The sequence below is a fragment of the Stenella coeruleoalba genome, assembly GCF_951394435.1.
Source record: "Stenella coeruleoalba genome assembly, chromosome: 12".
Lineage (NCBI taxonomy): Eukaryota > Metazoa > Chordata > Mammalia > Artiodactyla > Delphinidae > Stenella > Stenella coeruleoalba.
In genome coordinates this window covers 45,244,688-45,269,820 of record NC_137158.1, presented here as the reverse complement: position 1 = coordinate 45,269,820, position 25,133 = coordinate 45,244,688, and the positions used below count along the sequence as shown (strand labels likewise).

The 25,133-nt window shown below is 38.8% G+C and overlaps 1 protein-coding gene across 4 annotated transcripts in view; it reads left to right on the top strand.

Annotated features, from left to right (window-relative positions):
* HS3ST5 (heparan sulfate-glucosamine 3-sulfotransferase 5) overlaps positions 1 to 25,133 on the top strand; it is a 289,600-nt gene that overhangs the window by 223,379 nt on the left and 41,088 nt on the right. The window contains exon 1 of one of the 4 annotated variants that reach the window (XM_079939651.1): positions 11,056 to 11,139. The exons of the other annotated variants lie outside the window; for them this stretch is intronic. The gene's annotated coding sequence lies outside the window, so the exon portion shown is untranslated. Of the gene's footprint in view, positions 1 to 11,055; positions 11,140 to 25,133 lie in introns of those variants that run through there. 4 annotated transcript variants of the gene reach the window in all.

Genomic DNA, 25,133 nt, shown 5'->3' with positions numbered 1-25,133 from the left:
GCTTCTTTCACTTAGCATAATGCTTAGAGAATCACCCCTTTAGTTGCTTATAACTGTAGTTGTTTCCCCAAGTAATTTTGAAGGTTCTCAAACTTTTGCTAACCAAATGAATGCTAGAATCAACCTTTCTTCCTTCCTTCCTTTCTCTGGTTTATTGTTAGCTAGTCAGATTCTTACGTGTCTCTCAGTGGTAAGACATTTCTGTCACTCTTAGGGCATGTTCCTTGCCAAGGACAAGGAACGGACCGTGGTAATAATTTACAGTTGTATAGCATTGACCATTGACAGCATTTATTTTCATGCCTTGTGTCATGTAATCCTCTTAATAACCCTGTGATTTATCATTATCCCTACCTTACCAGAGCGAAAGCCTGAGCCATGAAGGATTAAGTAGTGATGTGCCCAAGGTCACACATTTGGCAAGTGATAGAACTGTCATTTGAACCCAATTCTCCTGACCCAGGTTCAGTGCTCACAGCTGCCTGTCTGTTTATTTGAAGGGCACAAGGAAGACTCCCATGACAAAAATTAACTTACCCACCAGCCTATCATGGTGGTGAAATTCCTGAAGTAAATTGACGTCTTTGATTCCTGAGAGTTCTTCAGTTCTCTAGAAATCCCTTTTAAAATGGAATGCCCTACTTAGAGTCTGTCATACAGAGTGAAGTAAGTCAGAAAGAGAAAAACAAATACTGTATGCTAACACATATATATGGAATCTAAAAAAAAAAAATGGTTCTGAAGAAGCTAGGGGCAGGACAGGTATAAAGATGCAGATGTAGAGAATGGACTTGAGGACACGGGGAGGGGGAAGGGTAAGCTGGGACGAACTGAGAGCGTGGCATGGATGTATATACACTACCAAATGTAAAATAGATAGCTAGTGGGAAGCAGCCGTATAGCACAGGGAGATCAGCTCGGTGCTTTGTGACCACCTGAAGGGGTGGGATAGGGAGGGTGGGAGGGAGACGCAAGAGGGAAGAGATAGGGAACATATGTATATGTATAACTGATTCACTTTGTTATACGGCAGAAACTAACACAATATTGTAAAGCAATTATATTTCAATAAAGATGTTAAAAAAAATGGAATGCCTGAGGGATGAGTTGCATTTACATAATGTTTGCCCAATAGAAATCAGTTCATAATAATAAAAACAGCTGCCATTTATTTAACCTGTACCCCATCCCTGACTCTGTGCTAGTCTTCTGCATTCAGTAGATACCTCACTGAATTCTCAGAATAATCCTGGAAGGTGGATATTGTCATCCTCTTATGACCGATGAATAAACAGGGCCCAGAATGCTTAAGTGACTTCCCCAAATTTACACAGCAAGTAACTGGAGAAACTTTTTTTTAATCCCAAATCTGCCTAGATGTACAGAAATGCTTTTAATCCCTATAGTATACTGCCCCTTACATGACCCTCTTCTAATTAGACACTGAACAGGAGGGATGAGAGATAGGAACACTCCCAATGCAAGTGGCTGGAAAAAGGAGTGAAATTGAACTTTTTGCATAAGTTTGTCTGGGGCTGACCTGAATTACTACTTATGAATGACTCACTATGAAAAACTTATAAAGGCTCTCAGTTTTATTTTCTTCTTACTCTCTTTTTTTTTTTTTTTTTTTTTTTTTGCGCTACTTGGGCCTCTCACAGTTGTGGCCTCTCCCGTTGCGGAGCACGGGCTCCGGACGCGCAGGCTCAGCGGCCATGGCTCACGGGCCCAGCCGCTCCGCGGCATGTGGAATCTTCCCGGACCGGGGCACGAACCTGCGTCCCCTGCATCGGCAGGCGGACTCTCAACCACTGCGCCACTTACTCTTTTTTTTAAACGTCTCCCTCAACACTAAATTGTTTGCTTGTGCAGAATGTATATTTGGCGCTTTTTTCTTTGTGTATCCAGGGAATGTTTTTGAAATGTTGCTTATTACTGTGCCCTGAGGAACTGATGGTATTCATCATGATGAAGAAAGAACAGGAATATAAGATTCAAGCTGTTCTTTGATTAAAGCTTCTTAGATAGAATTTTACCTCAGAGCTTTGTTGTTTTAATGGCCTCCTGTAGGTATTTTTCTGAGAGTTCTCCGCAGACTTTGTTTCCTGGTTCCTTGTAGCAGTGCCTGTCAGCTTCCTTGCTGCATGTTTTTTACTTCAAAAGAAAGATGGATAATTTGCCTATTTCTGCGTTTTAGAGCAAGTCAAACAATGCCAAGTAGGCTATCATGTGTTGACAAGGAGTCAGCAGGAAAGGCCAGTCAGGTAGTCATCAAGTTGATATATTTGAGGCTGTGCAGTCATTTCAGCCTTGCGTCCACTAAGTACTCTCTCTACGCTGTGGGATTCGATTAATCAGGTGGCATTCAATTTAGGGTCCCGCTTATGCCGTTTATTGTGTTAGTGCCTTAAACAGGAATATGTGGTATAAGACTCCATTACTGGAATAAAATACTACCTAATTACCAATTTCTTGAGAATCGCCTTTGAGGTAGATGATGCCAGAAAGAGAATACCTTTTGATCTTGCTAAATATTTTTATATGTTTAAAACTATTTTTGATATATTGTCCTAAATTTTACAGCTAATTTTCTGAGAATACTGACACATTTTTAAATGACCTTTAGAATTCACCTTTAAAATTGTATGCATTAGGATGGGAAGTTCTATTGAAAGACATAAAGTTTCCAAATTGTATGTCCTGTTGTCAGTTGAGGGGGACCTGTTAGATTACTCTTGATATGTGATGCTAGAAAAGCTACAATACTAAGTCTTTCTGAATATATTTCAACTTCAACAGTGTTTTCTATTTTTAAAAGGAAAATAAAATCATTTAATTCATTTACCATATTACATTTTACATATTTCAGTTGAATATCACATCTTCCAGAGAAAAATCAATTACATTTTATTTACTTTTCCCAGACTGAGTTTAGTGCCAATCTAAGACACATAAACTTATATCCTGGCTGCCTTGCTTAAGAAATTCCTAGTGAAAGTCGCCACCCCAGCAAATTGCTTCACACAGCTAGAATCACCCCATAGACCACGCTTTGAAATGTTGCATCTTACTTACTTATTTTATAGGACATTTTCCTTACTACCATCAAGCAATTTGCTGCAGAGAAATATGCCAAATGACTGAAAACAATGCAAATCTGAAAATCAGTAGTTGATTGTTAATAATATGGTCCCTTTATCTTCTGAAAGAGGAGACACATTTCAATTCCATTGTCTCAAATGTACCAAGAAAGAAGGATAATAATGTTAAAGCCTTTGTGTTGTTTTTTCCCCACTATCAGGGTTTATTTTTCATCAGCTAGTACTACTAGATTTTAAAAAGGAGGGGGTGAGCTGATTTTGAATAGATTTGGTTACCAGACAACTGAGCCACAGTAGTGGAAAAATATAAGCTGGAACATTTTCAAAACTCATTTACCTAAATATAAATATCAGTCTGATATACAAAAAACAACCCATATCTTCTTTTAGTCTCGTATGTGTGTGGGCACAGGGAGTGAGTATGGTTAATTGAAGCGCTTGTAGAATAAGGACTATGGGCTGAAAGAAATGAAAGAAATTGATGACTCAGTGCCCGGGCTTTCAGCTTGGCCTAACCTGCATCCTTGGTGCCACCTGCACTACTGGGTTTCTCCTTCCCTCCAGTTCGGAAGCAGTTCTCACCTACGCTGGGTCTCTGGAGCTGGGACTGTCAGGGATGGTCAGCCCTCAGAGCACCATCAAGAAGGACAGAGTCTAAAGTATTAGGTCCTCAGTGGCAAAGTCAATCACAGAAAGAGCTAGACAAAAAAGCAGGGACAGCAACTGGAAAACTCAAAGCTAGGGAGTTCAGAGAGCCTTCCAGAGGCAACTTGAAGCCAGGGGAGGAAGCTCTTTGTGGCAGATTCCCTCCTGGTGAAAGAGATGCTAAGGGCACTGCCAGCTTTGATCTCCACCTTAGAGAGAGGACATGGTGGTGACCACAGTAAAGATAAGAAGGGAGGCAGCTGCTATCCTTACATAATACTTGAAAAAAAAATCCAGAGAGCAGTAACAAATTCTCCCTGGTGCATCCTACCAAGCTCACCAGGTCCTAAAATCCTAGGGGGAGAAAGAAACATTTTGCAGACATCAAATATCAGCGAATGCAAAGAGTTATTAAATTTCCAAAGGAACATTTTGTATTTGCAAGTAAATGTGTTCCTTACAAATTACGTGTGAGCAAGAATCCATAACCAAGGAAAGACCCATTTCTTTGGAGAAAACGAGGGCTGGATTTCTGAGCTGGGCGTGAAGAAGGTCAGAGCCGCGCATTAGTATGCCGAATGGTATAATGGATCTGTATGCTTGTGGTAAAATGTTAATTGTGCTCAGAAATTGGTTTAGCTGGAGAGGAGAACTTGTGCTAGTTAGAAACAAAAAACAGACCTTGAATATCAGGCTAAAAAATTTGGTTTTGATAATCGGACAACTATTAATTAATTTTTATTTCCCTTTTCTTGACACTTTTTGAAAAATTTTTCTCTTGGGGATGGACCTTGTTCTGTTCACTTTTTTTAGAGAAACTTTTGTTTTTGGTTATTCAAACTCTGCCATGAAGGAACCTCAAGCTGTTTAACCTTGGCTCAGTTTTCTCATCTCTACCATGAAAGTCTTGGGCTAGAATATTTCTGAGATCTCTTTCAATTTACAATTGTGAGTCTGGGCAGTTTACAAAGGTAAAGAAATGCTGTGCATATCCAATTGACACTGAAATAGGGAAAAGTTGTTTTCACTTGCTTAATGACTTAATTTCTAAAATTAGATATCCACATATTGAGAGTTCGGTGAATCAAATGTTACAATCTTGTGTAATGGATGATAATATTATGACCCATGAGTCATCCCTGTATCTTTCCTTCTGTGCCCCACACTTTACTGTTCAACACACACTCCTCCAAAGGTGGAAAATGTGTAGGTGGTGGAGGCCCAGCTGATTTTATGTATGGTAACGTACCTGTAATACATGTTAACAGAAGTGTAGTTTAAACATCCTGGGTGATTTTTTCTTCCAAGCTTATGTTAACAAGGATTATCATGAGTTTAAAAGGGAAAACCATGAAAATAAAGCACATAGAGCTAAAGACATTAGAAATATCTAATGCCACAGTCATTTCCTACTAAATATAATCTACCATCCTGTTGAAAATGAATTTCAGAGAGTTTTCCAACTGGATGCAATAAATGCATGCTTTCTCTCTCGTTCTGTCTCTCCTCCGAATTCCCCAGGACTTATGAACCGTAGACCCACTTTTATAAAGGTGGAGATTGTGTTATTCACAGCTATATCCCCAGGCCCAGACGATCTTCCAAAAAGTAGAGGCTCACTATAACGTGTGATAGATGACAGAATGTTTATGTGAAATGGTGAAATGTTTAAGCACAACCCCAAAGGTCAGCCTTGGAGGATGGCATGGATCCTGCTAAGGTGACTCCTGAAGGGCTCCAGACAGTCAAGGCATGACTCTAAGGGCTGGTCAGACATTCTGGAAACTGTCAGTAGCAAGACTGGCTAAGCAGAGTGGCAGAGGATCCCAGCTGGAACTTTCTTTCAGCATTGCACGAACTGGGCTCATCCTCGGGGACAGGGGCTGGTGTCTGGACTGGGCCAGGGGAGAACCCGAGTCTCATTAAGAAGGGAAGCAAGGATGGAGAAAGCAGCAAGCCCTGGCATCTAGCCCCCAGTCTGGGCCCGGGAAGGACCCCCAGTGGGTAGAAGGTAGGATAAGCTGTCATAACTAGGATCTAATACTAGCTAAGTTCTTAGTCACCACCATCAAAATGTTATTTTTTTAACCTTTGCTAAAAATAAACAAATGTACAGATAAAGAATAACAATTTTTTAAAAATAAACTTTCAGTTTCTTTCCAAAGACCATGGCAAATATCTTTAAGGAATGATACTATAATAACCAAATACTGGAGGTAACCTAAATATTCAAATACAATGCTTGGTTTAAAAAAAAGTGGAATAACCATGCACTAATACTATACAGCTATGTAAAATTATTTTTAAATATTCTTTAACATTTTAGCATGTTATTAAGTGAAAAAAATAAGGTAATTAGTAACCAGTATTGCATTTTTTATAGAAAGAAAATTTAGTTTATTTACAAAGAAAACAGTTTAGAAAGATATAAGCCAAAATGCTACCAATGTTTTTTGTTTCATAATTGGATTACAATTTTTTTTTTTTTGCTTTCCTGGAACTCAGTTTTTCTGTAATGAACATGTATTACTGTTTAAATAAAAATAAGCAACAAAAATATAAAAGAATTAACAGTAAATTTTTCCTTGATGCACAGGTTACAGAAAGACATCTGAGCGGAATGTCTCATGTCTTTTTAAGTCCTTAGAAAGGGACTGCTCCTCTGGCGTGTGTCAGTGTTCACTGGAGTGAGCGTTACCACAGAAGCCTCTGGCACCGAGCTTTCCATTTCTGTTGTAGCTAAAAAACTTAGAACATTATTATGTGATACATACACTGTGGGTCAGAGCAATAATACAAAAATAATAAGAGTAGTTTTGCTTCAAGAAATCCAACTTAATTTAAGGTGACTGAATTCCGATTTATAAGCCTGAGGTATATTAGAGTTTGAACACTTTTTGTTTCCTTTCAAATCTACATTAATATTTGGCTCAACACTCAGAGGGAAGCAATTCAGCACCAAAGGTGCAATTTTTCTTCCAGAATGCTAAAATCAATTTAGCTGTTTGGCTTGTATTAAGTGGTGGGCTATAATCTCAGATGCCAAATTTTCCTCCAATCAGGTGACATTACTGGGACTTTTGAAAAAAAAAAGTGAGAAACTTCCATGTTTAATTCTTGGAATTCAAGTTCTGAAGAAAAAGAACTAAATGTTCCTAAAAGGAGAAAGTTTCTACTCTCAGCTATAAATATATAAAACAAGCTTGATCATTGCTTATCTTTGTAGAGAAGATTTTATTATTTTACCTAAGAGTATTCCTTTTCCTGTGTTAAATTTGATTTCTAGACTCTTTCCTGAAAAGCAACTTAGTATTTTGCATGTGACTTACTAGAAAGATTCTTAAAATATGGCTTATAAATCATTAATGTTTCATCAGTTTCTAAAATCATCTTCCAGTCAAACTAAAAAAAAAAAAAAAAGACTAAAATGTAATCACACAAAAATGTTTTTTCCCTGTGGAATGAATCCATTGTCTATTTAGAGCACACACACACACACTAAAATTCACATTTCAAAAATATAAAAAATGGTATCACGTAATCTTAGAGTTAGATATGAAAGGCATCAAAAGTGTTGCAAGTGTACAGATATTGAAATCACAGAAAGTTGATTTCAAGTCCCATTTTAGCCAATCATTGTTTATTGTATAAATGTACAGCCAAATTACTGTATCTCCCTGAGCTTCAGTGTCTCCTGTTTAAAAGGACAGTAACCCCTATGCAGCAGGCTTGTAAAAATTAGGGAAACAATTATGCAAAGTCCCTGTCATAATCACTAGCAAATACTCAGTATGTAGTAAGTGCTAGCTGAGGGCTTGTTTATTATCTGTTTGTTTCACTATACTGTAAGCTCCTTCAGGGCAGGAACTATAGTCTCTTTGGACCCTCAACATTTTAGCACAATTCCTCTCTCCTAGTAGTTGCTCAATAAATATTTGTTGAATAAATTAATGGAGTAGTATAATATCCTGCAAGGACTGAGGGTTCCTACTCAGGATTAATTGTGACTTTGCTGGAATGTAATGTAGTAGATTATGCCAGATTTCCAATTCCTCTTAAATTTTATGATTTTGTTATCATAAATATCTTTTCTCTAAATCTTTTGTATTCACTCCTCTAGAAGCTGGAGTATATTTCTATGTCCAGTGTTTCCTATTTTCGTTGTTCTTTGTTTTCCCATGTTTTCCGATACTTCCTTAACCTTAAGCAATTCTTCCTTACTGAGCCAATTTAATTCTAATTTACATTTCTTCTCACAGCCTCCTCAGCTTTTGAAGAACCGAATGTTGCTTTTGAAAGGTCGTTTTATTTTCTGCATAAGTCAAGAATTTGTCAGATTCTGCCATTTTATCAGAACAAATTTTTTTTTTGAAGTATAGTTGATTTACAATGTTGTGTTAGTTTCAGGTATACAACATAGTGATTCAGTTTTTTTGCAGATTATATTCCATTATAGGTTATTACAAGATATTTGGTATAATCCCCATATTGTACAGTAAATCCTTGTTACATATCTATTTTATGTATAGTAGTTTGTATCTGTTAATCCCATACCTCTGATTTGTCCCTCCCTGCCCACCCTCCATCCCTCTCCCCTTTGGTAACCATAGGTTTGTTTTCTATGTCTGAGTCTGTTTTATATAATTTACTTGTATTATTTTTTAGACTCCACATATGAGTGATACCATACAGTATTTGTCTTTCTTTGTCTGACTTTATTTTACTAAGCATAATATTCTCTAGGTCGATCCACATTGATGCAAATGGCAATATTTCATTATGTTTTATGGCTGAGTAATATCCCATTGTATGTATATACACTACATCGTCTTAATCCAATTTACCTGTTGATGGGCACTTAGGTTGCTTTCATGTCTGGGCTATTGTAAATAGTGCTCTAATAAACACTGGGATGCATGAACCTTTTTGAATTAATGTTTTTGTTTTTTCTGGATATATTCCCAGGAGTGGAATTGCTAGATCATATGGTAGCTCTATTTTTAGTTTTTTAAGGAAACTCCATACTGTTTTCCACAGTGGCTGCACCAATTTACATTCCCACCAACAGTGCAGAAGGGTTCCCTTTTCTCCACATCCTCTCCAACATGTGTTATTTGTAGACTTTTTTTTTTTTTTTTGCGGTACGCGGGCCTCTTACTGTTGTAGCCTCTCCCGTTGCGGAGCACAGGTTCTGGACGCGCAGGCCCAGCGGCCATGGCTCACGGGCCCAGCTGCTCCGCGGCATGTGGGATCTTCCCGGACCAGGGCACGAACCCGCGTCCCCTGCATCGGCAGGCAGACTCTCAACCAGTGCACCACCAGGGAAGCCTATTTGTAGACTTTTTGATGATAGCCATTCTGACAGGTGTGAGGTGATAGATGCCTCATTCAGGTTTTGATTTGCATTTCTCTAATAATCAGTGATGTTGAGCATCTTTTCATGTGCCTGATAGCCGTGCGTATGTCTTCTTTGAAAAAATGTCTATTCAAGTCTTCTGTCTATTTTCTGATTGGGTTGTTTGTTTTTATGCTATTGAGTTGTATGAGCCATTAGTATATTTTGGATATTAACCACTTGTTGGTTGTATGATTTGCAAATATTTTCTCCACTCTGTAGCTTGTCTTTTTGTTTTGCGATGGTTTCCTTTGCTGTGCAAAAGCTTTTAAGTTTAATTAGGTCCCATTTGTTTATTTTTCCTTTTATTTCTTTTGCCTTGGAAAGCTGATCCAAGAAAATATTGCTATGATTTATGTCAAAGAGTGTTTCGCCTACGTTCTCTTCTAGATTGTTAGTTTCGTGTCTTACATTTAGGTCTTTAAACCATTTTGCGTCTGTTACTGTATATTGTCTGAGGGGATGTTCTAATTTCACTGTTTTACATATGGCTGTCCACCTTTCCCAGCACCACTTGTTGAAGAGACTGTCTTTTCTCCATTGTATATGCTTGCCTCCTTTGTCATAGATTAATTGACCATAGGTCCATGAGTTTATTTTTGGGATCCCTGCAGAACAGAATTTTTGACACATATGAAATGGTAAAGTCTCCCAGTGGTGGTCTGACCACCATGCCAGTTTTACCATCTGTGTTAGGAAGGCATTTGGCTGATACATCCAGATAAGGTCATCTCTTTACTCCTCCATTTGTCTTCCCTCAGAGACTGTGCATTCTACTTTTCCCTTTACGTGTGTGGACGTCCATTCAATGTGTACCTTTTCGTATGCCTTGCTAATCTCTTATTCCCTTTAGTGTATCTGTTCCTTTTGAACAAGGTGAACTGTATCAGTTAAGACAGTATATATTATGCTTTGGTTACAAACAACCCACAAATCTAAGTGGTTTAAAATAAACTTTTTTCTCTGTCAAGCTACATACTCAGCATGGGTTGGTGCTCCTCTGTTCCCTTTGGCCTCAGTTTAGTATGAGGCAAACAGACAAGGTACTCCTGGAACATAGTCAAACAACAGCCACTATGGGAGAAAGAGAACGATCAGTGACACATCTCACACTAGCTCTTAAAGCTTTCACTTCGAAGCAACATCTGTCATTTCTGCTCATATTTCAATGGCCAGGGTAAGCCCTATATCATTCCTGTCTTAAAAGGGAATGGGGCAGTACCCTCCTACCACCTGTCTAAAAGAAGAACTAGAAATAACTGGGAAAGAGATTAATGCCTAAGACATACATCTTTTTTTTTTCTTTTTTTTTTTTTTTTGCGGTACGCGGGCCTCTCACTGTTGTGGCCTCTCCCGTTGCGCAGCACAGGCTCTGGACGCGCAGGCTCAGCGGCCATGGCTCACGGGCCCAGCCGCTCCGCGGCATGTGGGATCTTCCCGGACCAGGGCACGAACCCGCGTCCCCTGCATCGGCAGGCGGACTCTCAACCACTGCGCCCAGGGAAGCCCAGACATATATCTTTCTACCAATTCATTCTAGCCATGCATCCTGTCCCACCTGTGGGAGCTCATACTTACTTCCATACTTTAAAATTTCAAGTTTGCTTACTTTTTTAACCATACACTTTTGATTAGAAAAATGGGAACCAGTAGTCAAGATAATAGTAAATAGTGGTAATAACCCCATACAACTGCTTTATTTATATACAGATTGTTTTTAATACAGTTAACTCCCATCCTTAAGAAAGCAACTGTTTGAGAATCACTAGTCTACTAAAAAGAACATCATACTCTTAAGACAAAACACAAATTTGCCCTCTTATTTCTTCTTTGTATGTCCTGCCTAACTACAGATCAACTTCTTTCTCTATGTCATTTTTTACAGTGAAAATTGTGCCTACCTCTTTTGACATGTGGGAATGTCTAAGTCAGCAAGAAGTGTATACTTGCCCCCTTAGACCCTCAACAGTACCTAAAGGTCATCTGCCTTGAAGACTGGTAAGTCTGGTCATAATACAGAAAACCCAGAACTAGGGGAATAAAGGAGTTCTCCTTGTCACAGAGAGAAGGCTTTGTGAATGTTAATGGCAGCATTAATTCCCTCTATGACCTGAGGCAAATCACTTAATTGCTAGCTGTCTTCCTTTTCTGGTCCAAGGATAATATTAACATACTCCTCTAGGTCCTTGAGGCATAATATATAGATTTGATTGCAAAGGCATTTTCAGAATATGAGACAACTGTAGAGACATTTGATGTGCTCTGAATTGCCATTGTTGCCTACAATTCTCCTCCTAGAGGTGACTGTCTGGCCAGAGAGAGAAATGTCTGAGGCCAGAGGTAGTTCTATAGGGCAGAGATGTCACTTCCTGAATTCCCAGGTAGACAGAGTCATGGATCTGTTGTGGATTATATCTGGGCTGCTGGATTCACTGATCTTCCTGCTTTCTTCAGGCATTTTTCTGGTTTCTATCCTAACCATTTGGCAGAAGAGATAAAATTCAAATTAGTCCTTTTTTTGCTGAGTATATTATCTCTAGAAAAAAGTTAGATTGGAGAGCTGGTTGTAAATAATACTATGCTTTGAGTTTAGAGTAATGATATGTTTATTTGGCATTTAATTGTTTGCAGAGTGCTTTCGCAGCACATATAATCTTATTTGAGCCTTACCTTATCACTCTGTGAGATGGGCATCATCCCAAGTCACAAAAAAGGAGAATGAAGCCCAAAAGATTCAGTCTGTTGCCCAAAGTCGCCACACTAAGAAATAATGAACTCAAACCCAGATTTTATGATTCTGCATGGAGTAATCTTTTATTCCATTGTTCCAGGCTGCCTCTGTGTTTTTGGCAGACATAGGTGACACCCAGCTATAAACCATGATCAGGTGGAACCAAGATAGGGTAGGAAAGGAGGGAATTGATTGAACAAGCAGGAAGGAACTTATCATTTAAAGCCAATTACAGGTTTCTTTTGCTTAGAAAATGAAAGGAACTAACCATTCCTTCAAGATTAATCTTAATATTCTAATGAATTAAAATTAATTCAGTTAATTAATCAGTTTTTCTCCACCAGAGCATTCAGCCAGAATGGGGAGGGGAAGATCTTTTTAATTTCCAGTAAAAATGATGACTTGATTTCTTAGGATGATGGTATTAGCCAATGACTCAACTCCATCTTCCCCCCCAAAAAAATAATAGAAATAAGGAGAGTTGATTCTCATTCATTCATTATGCATTCATTTACTACCATTTGCCAAGAAGTTTTAGTCTAATAGGTGGAGGAATGGGGAGAAAATAAGAAAACAAAGGATGATACCAAAACCCGAAGGAAAGGTCAAGAAAACTTCTTGGAAGAGGCAGCCATTAAGGTGAATTAAGCTGTTACTTAACCTCATGGCAGGAGAGTTAGTTGGGTCAATGGTGGGGAATGGAGTTCTGGATATGAGAACAGTAGTTTAAGTAGCTCTGCATGGTAAGAGGATGGGGAAGGAGGCAGGAGTAGAGTGAGATGGGCTAGAGAGGTGAGCAAGTGTCCAACCTTGAAAGACCTGGATGCCCTGCTAAGAAATTTCAACTTTATCCTTATGCTGTTGGAGCCACTGACAAATCTGACTAAATCAGAAAGGTCTATGGGGCAGGTGGATTTGGGGGCCTGGTAGGTCTGTCAGCTGACCTGAAAACATCCTAAGAGGTTGTTAGTGAAATCCAAGCAAAAAACGACCAAGAGAGGTTACGGTCTTTGCTGCGTATCATTTAGCACATACACAGGCAGATCAGAAACTAGAACCCAGGTGTCCTAATTCCTAGGTTGCCATTATTTCCCCATCCCACAGTGCTTTCCTGTCTCTGGCATTTTCTTTCTTTAGAGAATTCTATTCCCTTTGAAATGTGTGCTAGGGTGCTAGAACAGTTTTTAAAGTAATCTCATTCTCTACTGGAACTAAATATTTATCATGATGATGTTAACATTTAGACACTTCTCACCGGCAGTTCCATCCATGTGATCTTATTTGGTTTTCTTCTGAGAATACTAAAGCTATTTTTACTTCCTTGGGTAAAAATAAAGATGCCTTAAATTTCTCCAGCTAAATACTTCAAACTTTAGGCTTTGATTTTTCTTTATAGTTCAGTTGGGAGAATAAAGTAAAGCAGTTGTTTTATTTTATTCTTTAGTATCAAAAGATAACTGCTCACTGTTAATGAGAATTGTAGGGCCAGTTCAACTGCAGTGATAAGTTCAGAGCATAAAAGATCATATATCAACATGACCTCACTAACCTTCTCTGTACTAAATGACAAACTGCTAGAAATAGCCTTTGGATCAGGTCACAGACACACTAAAATACTTACCCTTCACTACAGAACTCTATTGAACCCTATCTATCATTTACCACGTTCGATCACAGAAGCCTGCTTCAATGCTAAACAGAATTTCAATCAAAGTATAAAAGGAGAGATAACTTCCTTTGAATACTGCAATTTCTGATATGACTGAGCATCTCTTTGCACTTTTGAAATAATATGGGGAAAGATCACAACTAGTTCCACTATGCTTTCTGCATTTGTAGAAAGATTGTGCTATAAGGGAAAGAATAGGGTTTTAGAACCAGTGGGTTCATCCTGGTGTCTATACCTCACTTCCCCCTCCCATAAGAGGTTAACATCATATCATTGCTATTATGATGTTATTACTCTTTTCTTAACAGCAGAACTAGACTCAGCTAATAGGGAATTGGTTAAGCTTCTTAAGAGAATAGTGTGATTCAACCGAGGGGTTCTAAGACTGCCAGCTTCATGTTATACATACTTAACTACACACACTTCATCCCCATCTTCAAATAAATGCCATTATTCCTTGTTTTGAATGTGTCTATAAGTGACTTTTACAGTCTAATTAAAAAAATCAGGATCTTTTTTCTTTTTTTTTGCCCTCAGTACTTATTTTTATTTTTTTTAACATCTTTATTGGAGGATAATTGCTTTACAATGGTGTATTAGTTTCTGCTTTATAACAAAGTGAATTAGTTATACATATACATATATCCCCATATCTCTTCCGTCTTGCGTCTCCCTCCCTCCCACCCTCCATATCCCCACTTCTAGATGGTCACAGAGCACCGAGCTGATCTCCCTGTGCTATGTGGCTGCTTCCCACTAGCTATCTATTTTACATTTGGTAGTGTATGTATGTCCATGCCACTCTCTCACTTTGTCCCAGCTTACCCTTCCCCCTCCCCATGTCCTCAAGTCCATTCTCTAGTAGGTCTGCATCTTTATTCCCGTCTTGCCCCTAGTTTCTTCACGACCATTTTTTTTCTTTTTTAGATTCCATATATATGTGTTAGCATACGGTATTTATTTTTCTCTTTCTGACTTACTTCACTCTGTATGACAGACTCTAGGTCCATCCACCTCACTACAAATAACTCAATTTTTTCTTTTTATGGCTGAGTAATATTCCATTGTATATATGTGCCACATCTTCTTTATCCATTCATCTGTCAATGGACACTTAGGTTGCTTCCATGTCCTGGCTATTGTAAATAGAGCTGCAATGAACACTGGGGTGCATGTGTGAGAAAATATTTGCAAATGAAGCAACGGACAAAGGATTAATCTCCAAAACATACAAACAGCTCGTAGTGCTCAATATCAAAAAAACAAACAACCCAATTAAAAAATGGGCGGAAGGCCTAAATAGACATTTCACCAAAGAAGACATACAGATGGCCAAGAGGCACATGAAAAGATTCTCAACATACTAATCATTAGAGAAATGCAAATCAAAACTACAGTGAGGTATCACCTCACACCGGTCAGAATGGCCATCATCAACAAATCTACAAACAATAAATGCTGGAGAGGGTGTGGAGAAAAGGGAACCCTCTTGCACAGTTGGTGGGAATATAAATTGATACAGCCACTATGGAGAACAGTATGGAGGTTCCTTAAAAAACTAAAAATAGAACTACCATACGACCCAGCAATCCCACTACTGGGCATATACCCTGAAAATCAGGATCTTAAATAAATTACTATCCTCAGGGAAATGAATACACTCTTCAACTACAATCGTTCTAACATTCATGTGTTATTTTCATATATTTTTCATGTGTGGAAGAAATGTTTGGGGAGGCATAAAATCCTTGAAAAGGTTGTTGAACTTCATAGTTTGTCAATGGGTAATTACTGAGATTTCACATTATACATAGCATTTATGCATTTGAGTTTGGACAGGCACTGTGGCTCACTCGAGAAACAAACGGAACCATATAGACACCATCCTTACATTTATAAATCCTACAAGGGTAATAGAGAAGATGATTTGCTGAATGAATGAATCAATGACCTTTGTTTTCACATAATCTTTTAACATGAAAGGAGTATATATATATATATATATATATATATATATATATATATATATATATATATATATTTTTTTTTTTTTTTTTTTTTTTTTTTTTTTTTGCGATACGCGGGCCTCTCACTGTTGTGGCCTCTCCCGTTGCGGAGCACAGGCTCCGGACACGCAGGCTCAGCGGCCATGGCTCACAGGCCCAGCCGCTCCACGGCATGTGGGATCTTCCCGGACCGGGGCGCGAACCCATGTCCTCTGCATCGGCAGGCGGACTCTCAACCACTGCACCACCAGGGAAGCCCTGAAAGGAGTATATTTGCCTATGTCAGAGTCTAAATTACAACAAAACAACTGGTCAATAGAATTAAAAGAAAAATTATCTGTGTGGTTTTAACTTTAGCTTTCTCCCTAAAGTTTTTGCCATCTCCTTAATATTAACCCCTTCGATTATATATTGTACTATGATTAATTCATTCAAGAAAGACAAAAATCAAAGCATGAATATTGTACCGGTCAGAAAATCACATGTATAACACCAAAATAGACTTATTACCTTCACACAATCAGATTTTTAAAAAACAGTTTTCTAAGTGGGAAAATACGTGACTTTATATAATGCCAAATGACATATTGAAGCTTTACAGCATTCCTGTTTGTGCAGCCCATGCCATAGGAGGTCAATTTATTATGAAGTTTCATTGGCTTTTCAACAGCTAAGTCTTTGAATGGTCTCACTGGATCTTCACCAGCTAAGCCTCTGTCGAAAATCTTTTAAGAGTTTGTGCCATTACCATCAAGGAAACTTCAGTAACATTCTCTTCTATAAATCAGAAATGGGAATGATTATTCCCCTGCTCATGGCTAACATAACAGCATGATGGATAAGATAGAACGTGGAATATGTTGTTTAGCATGGAGGAAAGGGAAGACCCAGTAAGATAAGTATTTAATATTCCTGACTGCATTAAAAATCCATCAATGAATTAAACTACTCATAGAGAACCTGCTACATACTTGGTGTTGTAGTGATTTAAAGAACTATAAATTGTTTCCACCATCAAGATTATTCCATTCTAATCTGAGAAATCAAACCAATGTATAAGCCAAAAATGCAGAGTCAGCCCAAAGCCCATCGTTGCAATGGCAGAACAAAAATTAAAATACAGGTGCCCACAGGTATGTTGTTCATTTGAGATACTTGTTACTGTCATCAGTCCTGTCACAGAATCAACACAGAAACAAGACAAAGATGGATGCTGTAGCTGCCCAGCCTGTTTTCTAATGATGTCAACTTTGGCCAGAACTGCCGCAAGTTACAGGAATGCTATTTTCATACTACTTCCAAGGACAAGTAAATGATCACTTGAAAAAGACTCTGACTTGCCCAGACCTTCCTTTAACCAAGTTAACTCTGGAGTAGAATTTGGTATGTAAGAATTAGTCATAAAAAGTCATTGGAAGAATACATGCCTTGCATGTATTCTGATGGAGCCACACAGACAATAAGTGAATAAAGGGATGAATGAGAGTTTGGGTACTGATACATGCTATGAAGAAAGTTTTTTTACCGGTAGTTTAACAGAACAACCTCAGGCTTGTTTGGATAGGGTCACTGAAGCCTTATTAAAAGAGGCGACATTTGAATTGAGACATCAATGAGGAGAAGACAGCTATCCAATGAAGTGGAGGAAGATCAATTCAAGCAGAAGCAAATCAAAGTCCCTGAGGTAGGAACAAACTTGTTTAATTTGCGGACAGAAGAAAAAAGAAAGGAGAAAGAAGGTCAGCATGACTAAAGTAAACAAAGGGAGGAGCTGTAGAAGATGAGATGGAAAAGTAGACAGGCGTCCAGTCATGTAAATTTTTGTAGCCCGTAGTAGAGTCTGGAATTTTTACTTTTGAAGTGGAGAGACTTTTGAAGATGGTGAGGAGATAGCTGAATCTAATCTTCACTTTAGAGAAAAAACCCTAAGTCTATAGAGTAGTGGAAAGTGAGGACAGGTTATTGCCTCCATCCCGGTGAGAGATGAAGGGGAACTGGACTGAGTCTTAGCATTAGAAATGAGAGAAGTCACTGGACTCAGGACATACAGAAACTTCTTGTGCATTTGGATGTGTCATGTGAGGGGAAAAGTGGAATTAAGACGTCTACATGTTTTGCCTGAGCTGCTGAGTTAATGCTGCTGCCTTTAGGGAGGCCTCTGAAAAGTTAAGAGGGAAGGGATCTAGGGCTCAGTGGAAGAGACTGGCTTTCGACTGGCTCGTGGACAGTTCATCCACTCCATGTGAAAGGCAAGATGCATATGTAGCAATGGGAGCAGATTAGGGAAATGGTGGGAAGATGCTGTATTTCCCATCTAGAATCATTTTTCCTATGAAGAAACAAACACAAGCTGAGAGTAAATTGAGGAAAGGTAGTGTTGGAGATTTGAGGAAAGAAAAGATATGAAGTAATCACCTTAGAGAGGGAGAAAGAGAATTTATAAAAAATGTGCTAAGATTGATTGGAAAGGTCAAGAGGTCAGTTCTGATATGTAGTCATATTCGAAGGGAGGCCAGTTAACAAGGTTGTGTAATTTTTCCAATGATCAGCTCTGTGGGTGCTGGCAGAGAATAAGTAAATCGTTGGGTTTAACCATGGGTATTAGTTTCCTATTGCTGCTGTAACATACCACAAACTTAGGGGCTTTAAACAACACAAAGTTATTATCTTACTTTGCTAGAAGTCCAAAAATGGGTCAAAAATGGGTCTCATTGGGATAAATTCGAGATGTCAGCACGGCTGCATTCCTTCTGGAGACTCTAGGGGAGAATCCATTGCTTTGCCTTTTCCAGCTTCTAGAGTACATTTCGTGGCTCACTGCTCCCTTCCATCTTCAAAGTCAGCATCTGGCTGGTCAAGTTCTCATGCTGCCAAAAGTCTGCTTCTCCCTCTCTGCATCCCATGTGGTAACCCTGGGCCCACCCGGATAATGCAGCATAAGCCTACATCTCAAGGTCCGCTATTAGCAACATTAATTCCATCTGCAACTTTAGTTCCCCTTTGCCATACACTCTAACATATTCACACTTGCAGGGATTAAGTTGTGGACATCTTTGGGGAGCTGTTATTCTGCCTAACACCATACCAGTCTCCTCTAGCTGCCATAATAAAGAACCATAGACTGGGGGGCTTAAACAACAGAAATTTACTTTCTCACAGTTCTGGAAGCTGGAAGTCTGAGATGAGGGTGTCAGCACAGTCAGTCTCTGGTGAGAACGCTCTTCCTGGCTTGCAGACAGCTGCCTTCTCACTGTGTTTTCACACAGCAGATTGAGAGAGAAAGAGAGAGACACAGAGGGACAGAGAGGAGAGGCGGGGAGGGAGCTCTGATGTCTCTTCTTATAAAAACACTAATTCTGTGGGATCAGGGCCCCACCCTTATGACTTCATTTAACCTTAATTACCTCATTATAGGCCCTGTCTCCAAATATAGTCCCATTGGGGGTTAGAGCCTCAACCTATGAATTTGTGTGAGGGGACACAATTCAGTCCATAACATACACCATGGTTGGAGTTTTGACAGGTGAAATATAATGAAGAAAAGGAAGGCGGGTGAGAAACTTGAGTGTTTTCAAGGAATGGTTATAGAGCTGAACTATAGAATCCAAGCTGTAAGTAGAGAGTGAGGGTATGAGAAGGATGGTTAGAAGGAGGCAAACTTATAATATCCGGGAATAATGGATCTCGATGAGGTCGGGAAATTTCTGGAGTGGGAAGACTGGAATCAGTAAGCTGGAAGAATAGGAGGTGATGGTCAGAGGGCAGAAGATTTTAAAATGGAATTTCAGAGGCTTGGGGTAATTGGAAATGGCAAGGTTTATGAGTTTTGAAAACTGAAGAATCCAAAGAAACTAATAACAAGTCATTTTCCTCCAAAATAAGTCAGACACCTAGTATTGACCCCAAGGAGATAGTAAGGTTCCTGGGTGCTTTTTTTTTTTCAAAGAACAAGTGCAGTGTATCCATTTTGAAAAGTTTCACATTCTGTTCCTGGTCCCAGGACCTGTCTGGAAGAAGCCCCTCCTCCAGCCTCAGCAGGGTGGGAGGGGAGAGCAGTGCATGGACAGTGATTTCTATCACCCAGGGAAGCAGAACCCAGAAGATAGATGCTCTGTGTGAGGAGGATATCCATCCTATTCAGGGACTAGTAAATGACTGAGAGAATTATGTGTAACGGCTTCCACTAAAGTGTGGCAGTGTTATTTAGGATGCCTTCTATGGTACCTATAGAATATTTTGTATCTAATTTCCTATAGATGTTTCTATTTTGAACTTAAAACTGTTTCCTGCTTTATTTTGCAGTACAAATATGGGCCATCTCATTGCAGTGTTCATTGAAAGATTTCTCTCTAGTGTACTATGCCCAGAAAGCATTGAATTAGTTCTGCTGTCGAAACCAGTACAAAATCGTCTGAGGGGTGCATAGTTTCCATGTCACATTATTAAAATAGCATTATTTTCTTCCAGGTCCATGCATATACTTTTTTCTAAAGCATTATAAAATGACAGCTTACTGAAAACAAGAGGCCAGGTCTGCATGTCCTCTATAATTTGGGGGTGAATATGAGTTGGATGAGAAAACTACTGAATAAAATCAGATAATAAATGGAATGGTACATTATGTGTTCTGAGGTCAATAATTAATTAAATGTAATTATTGCAGTGATATTATTAGAAAATAAGGATTTGCCTTGTGCCTTTGGAGAGAATTTAGAAACAAAGGTTTGGCTGTTTTAACTAGTTAGAAACTAGTCCATCATATATCTTTTACATATATTATTAAAATAATAGACGCCACTACATTATGGGATGTGCAAATACAAGTTTCACTTTCAAAACATTCATGTGATTATTTCCACACTTCTAATAGCCTCACGTGTCTCATTCCACCTCACGCCCTTTTTTCATTCTCTCATATCCACCCTTCCTTCTTTCTTGCAACTTTTTAATTTTCTGAACATCTTGTGAAGCCCAGCTTTTCCACAGAGATTTCTTTGACCCTGAGACCCACACACAGCTCATCTCTGGCTTCCTTTTGGCCTGGGGTTAGTACCACTATTCTCAATGCAAATGGCCTCTGTTGCCTAATCTTAACATTTTACAATTTAATGTCTATAAGGACAAATTAAATCACATTCTTACAGAACCAGCCTGGCCCTGGGCACAGAGTCAGGCTCAAAAGCATGTTTTATTTATTGATTCAATGAATAACTGATGCATGCCTCAACTCTCCACCCCAACTCAGCCATCCCAGCCACCAGCTTGAGATTCACTTAGTGATGGCAGTGGTGACAGAGCAGGGAAATAAAACAATGTATAGACTCTAGGCCACAATTGTATATTTCATAAACAATTTTAATTACTTTTAGACAGATTAAAGAAGACTAAAAGAAAAACAACACAACTCTCCAATAAGCACTTATCTAGCAAGAGGTCATCATCTAGAAGGGTAAATGTTCTATATGTATATGGGTACACATGTAAATGGCATCACTATAGCTCACCATTTCCAAGTCCCTGCCCTCAAGAAGCTGACAATAATTCTCGCTTGAGAAAAGACATTGCATGTTGAGAGAGATTTTTGCTTATGCTTTCTATAGTTCCTACTAAAATGTAAGCTCCATGAGGGATTACAGTACTATGTCTGTATTGTTCATTGTTGTAGCCTTAAAAACTAACACAATACCTGCATACAGTAGTCACAAAATACAGTTAAATTAATGCCAGATTGCTTTTTAACATACAGGAGACCAGGGGTGAGGGGAAGGGCAGTCACTCTAAGACTGCAAAGGTAGCACACACTGCTGTAACCCAGTGTGTTATCAAAATCTTTGAATCAGCAGCAGCCGCGGATGCCATCCTCAGAGAGGGGGGAGCTATGAGGTCCAGGGAAGCCAATCAAACCAGGAATTAAGACCCGGCTGAAAAGGGAGGGGAGGAGAGCTGCCTTACATTGGGACAGTCGATGCCCATTCAAACCAAGTCTCAGTTAAGGCTGGCCCTGAATTTTGCAAGGGAGGATTACTTAATCCCAGGTCCCACTGGACAGGCAGGTGGAGATGAGCTTCCTCAGTCAAAATTGGCTTCTGGGGTTCCCTGGTGGCGCAGTGGTTGGGAGTCCGCCTGCCGATGCAGGGGACGCGGGTTCGTGCCCCGGTCTGGGAGGATCTCGCGTGCCGCGGAGCGGCTGGGCCCGTGAGCCATGGCCGCTGAGCCTGCGCGTCCAGAGCCTGTGCTCCGCAGCGGGAGAGGCCACAACGGTGAGAGGCCCGCGTACCGCAAAACAAAAAATTGGCTTCTGAACTAGAGTCAGACTGGATCTATAGGTAGAGCTTCTGGAGGATTTCACTCCGAGTAAGGCAAGGAGCCCTTAATGGTCAGCAATTTTGTCTCTTGGTGTGAAAAAATAATATATACATACATACATACAAACACCTTCCACTTTAAACTTCTAATAGATGCAAGGGTCAGTTCTCGTAGGAGAGAAGTAGAGGAATGCTGTATACATTTTTTTAGCAGCTTTAATGAAGTATAATTGACATACAATAAACTGCACGTATTTTAAGTATACAATTTGATAAGTTTCAATATATGTCTATACCTGTGAAACTGTCACCACAATCAAGATAGTGAACATATCCAGCATCTACCAGAAAGATGTCCTCATGTTTCTTTTTAATACCTTTGTGCCAGTTACTGATTTATGGCCTCTCAGCTGCAAATGCACCCTTTTTTGCCTGCTCAGTGAAAAAGGACCTGTGTCAGTAGAGGATGCTGGAGAGGTATCCCAGGAAGAAAGAGGCTTGCTTCTAGGTTCTGTTTCATGCACTGAGCAGGCTTCTACAGCATGTGCAGGGCCAAGCTCCTGCAGTGCCTAGCAGCCAGCAACCCTCCGTGGCCAGAAGCTTCCCACGGCGCTTCCTCGGGCACTTTCATAGCTGAGTGCCTCCAGTGAGACATGTCCAGGGAACAGCTCCCCCTGGCACCGTAGAGGATGGATCTCAATCAAGTTGCACCCGTGCTGCACCACAGCAACTTCCTTTTGTTATCCAGTGAGCCAAAGCTGCACCCTTTCCAACAAGGTCTGTGTCTCAACCATGGGAGGAGGGAAGGTGGCAGTGGGGCTTTTACTCAGATGCTTGCTCCATCTCAGCGTTCAGGGTGATAGCTGCTTCTATATCGCTATTCCTATAGAGTCTTTATTACCTCTTACTAGCCGATCCCTGGTTACTGCAGTCTCCTGGTATAGTTAATACTTCTGTGTTTTAAACTTTCTCTGTTTGAATTACTGTGTTCTTTCCCTCTCCTGATTAGACCCAGACTGACTATTAATCTCTCCATCTATCTATACCTTCCTATATATATCTACGTATCTCCTACCCTCCTAACCATCCCAATTTGCTGCTTCTCCCTCCCCTAGGCAAACACTGATCTGCTTTCTGTCACTATAGATTAGAATTCATTTTCTAGAATTTTATATGGGAACCCAAAGATTTTCTCCTATGTTTTCTTCTATAAGTTCTATAATTTTAGGTTGTACATTAGGTCAGTAATCCATTTTAAGTTAATATTTGCATATGGTGCAAGGTATGGGTCCAAGTTCTTTTTCGAATATAGATATCCAGTTGTTCCAGCACCACTTATTAAAAAGATGATTTCTCCACTAAATTGCTCTGTACCCTTGTCAAAAAGCAGTTGTCCATATATATGTGGGTTTACTTCTGGACTCTCTTCTGTTCTGTCAATCTATTTGCCCATCCTTATACCAGTGCTGCACTGAATTAATATAGCTCTATAATAAGCCTTGAAATCAGGTAATATTAACCTTCCAACTTGGATCTTATTTTTCAGATTTGTTTTGATTATTGTAAGCATTGTGGATTTTCATATGAATTTTAGAATCCCCTGGAAATTTCTACCAAAAAAAATAGCATACTGAGATTTTGATTGAGATTATGTTGAGTTTATAAATCAATTTAAGGAGAATTGGCAGCTTCACAATATTGGGTTTTCCAACCCATGAGCAAGGTATACCTCTCCATTTGTTACTGAGACTTCTTTAATTGCCCTCAGCAGTTATATGCTGTTTTATAATTTTTGGTGTACAGGTTTGTATATCTTTTGTCAAGTTTATTTCTAAATATTCCATATGTTTATGCTATTGCAACGGCATTGAATTTTATATCGATCATTGCGAGTATATAGAAATATAATGGATTTTTATAAATTGAACTTGTGTTTTGCAACCTAAGTCCACTTATTCTAGTAGCGTTTTTATAAATTCTGTCAATCTTCCTCCATAGATAATAATGTCATCTGTGACAGTTTTACCTCTACCTTTTCAATCTGTCTCTTCTTTTCTTGCCTTATTGGAATGGCTAGAACTTCCTATACAATGATGAATAGAAATGGTGAGAACAAACATCCTTGTCTTGTTCTTGATTTGGGGGGAAAAGCATTAAATCTTTCATCATTAAGTATGATGTTAGCTGAAGGTTTTTCATAGATAAACTTTATCAGGTTGAGAAAATTCCCTTCAATTCCTTATTAGCTGAGAGTTTTCATCAGGAACAGATGTTGGAGTTTGTCAAATGCTTTTATAGCATCTCTTGAGGTGATCATATGGTTTCTCTTTTTTAGTCTATTACTACGTAGTTATATTACTTGATTTTCAAATGTTAAACCAATCTTTCATTCTTGGGATAAACCTCACTTGGTCATAATGCATTTTTTTAATGTTTTTCTATTTTTCGTCTCAAAAAGGCAGGAATTGAAACTCATGGGAAGAAAACAAAAAGCCAGGAAAATATGGTGTTTCCTTCTTAATTCCTTACTCAATTTTAAATTACTCAGTCAGTAATTTGAGCATTGGGGAAGATTATAACCTATGTTTGCTTCTCATTACTTCTCAGTATAATTTCTAACACAAGCCTTTTTGTGCAATTTCTAAGATGTGGTTAATGGAATTATTTTTAATATGCCGTCTGCTGGTCTTTTAATTTTAGCACTAGTAACAGAGACTAAGATTTGGTAAAATACATAACAACCTTATAGAACTTATATCTTACTTGGTAACTTCTCTCCAACAGAAATAATGCTCAAAGTAGTTTTTCCTCATTAATTATTTTCTAGGAATAGATGATTGTATACTTTCTCAGAACCTTGTCTTCATTTCCAACTTTTACATTGTACCTAACATTTCATAATTACCATGAACAATTGAATTCATGTATAAGCTTCAATTGTATTTTGGTATAAGCTTCAACTCTAACTAGCAAGGAATTTTTGTCGAAAGGGAAGTTTCAATTCCAACCTAAATATTCTCTTGTATTATTTGGACACCACTTCTGGGCAGTCATTTTACCTGTGGCTGCCACAAATCAGGACATCATTTTTATGTGTTTCATAAAAGAGGCAGTTCTAGATGATACGTTAAAAGTATGGATATATATCTATTATATGTAGTTTTGTTCTATACTATTATTTATAGAAAAATACAAATAGAACATATAATGAGTGGGGAAGGGTGAGTGCCTTTTATGTAAGTCTTTTTTTGTTGTTGTTTATTCAATTGAAGGGACATTTA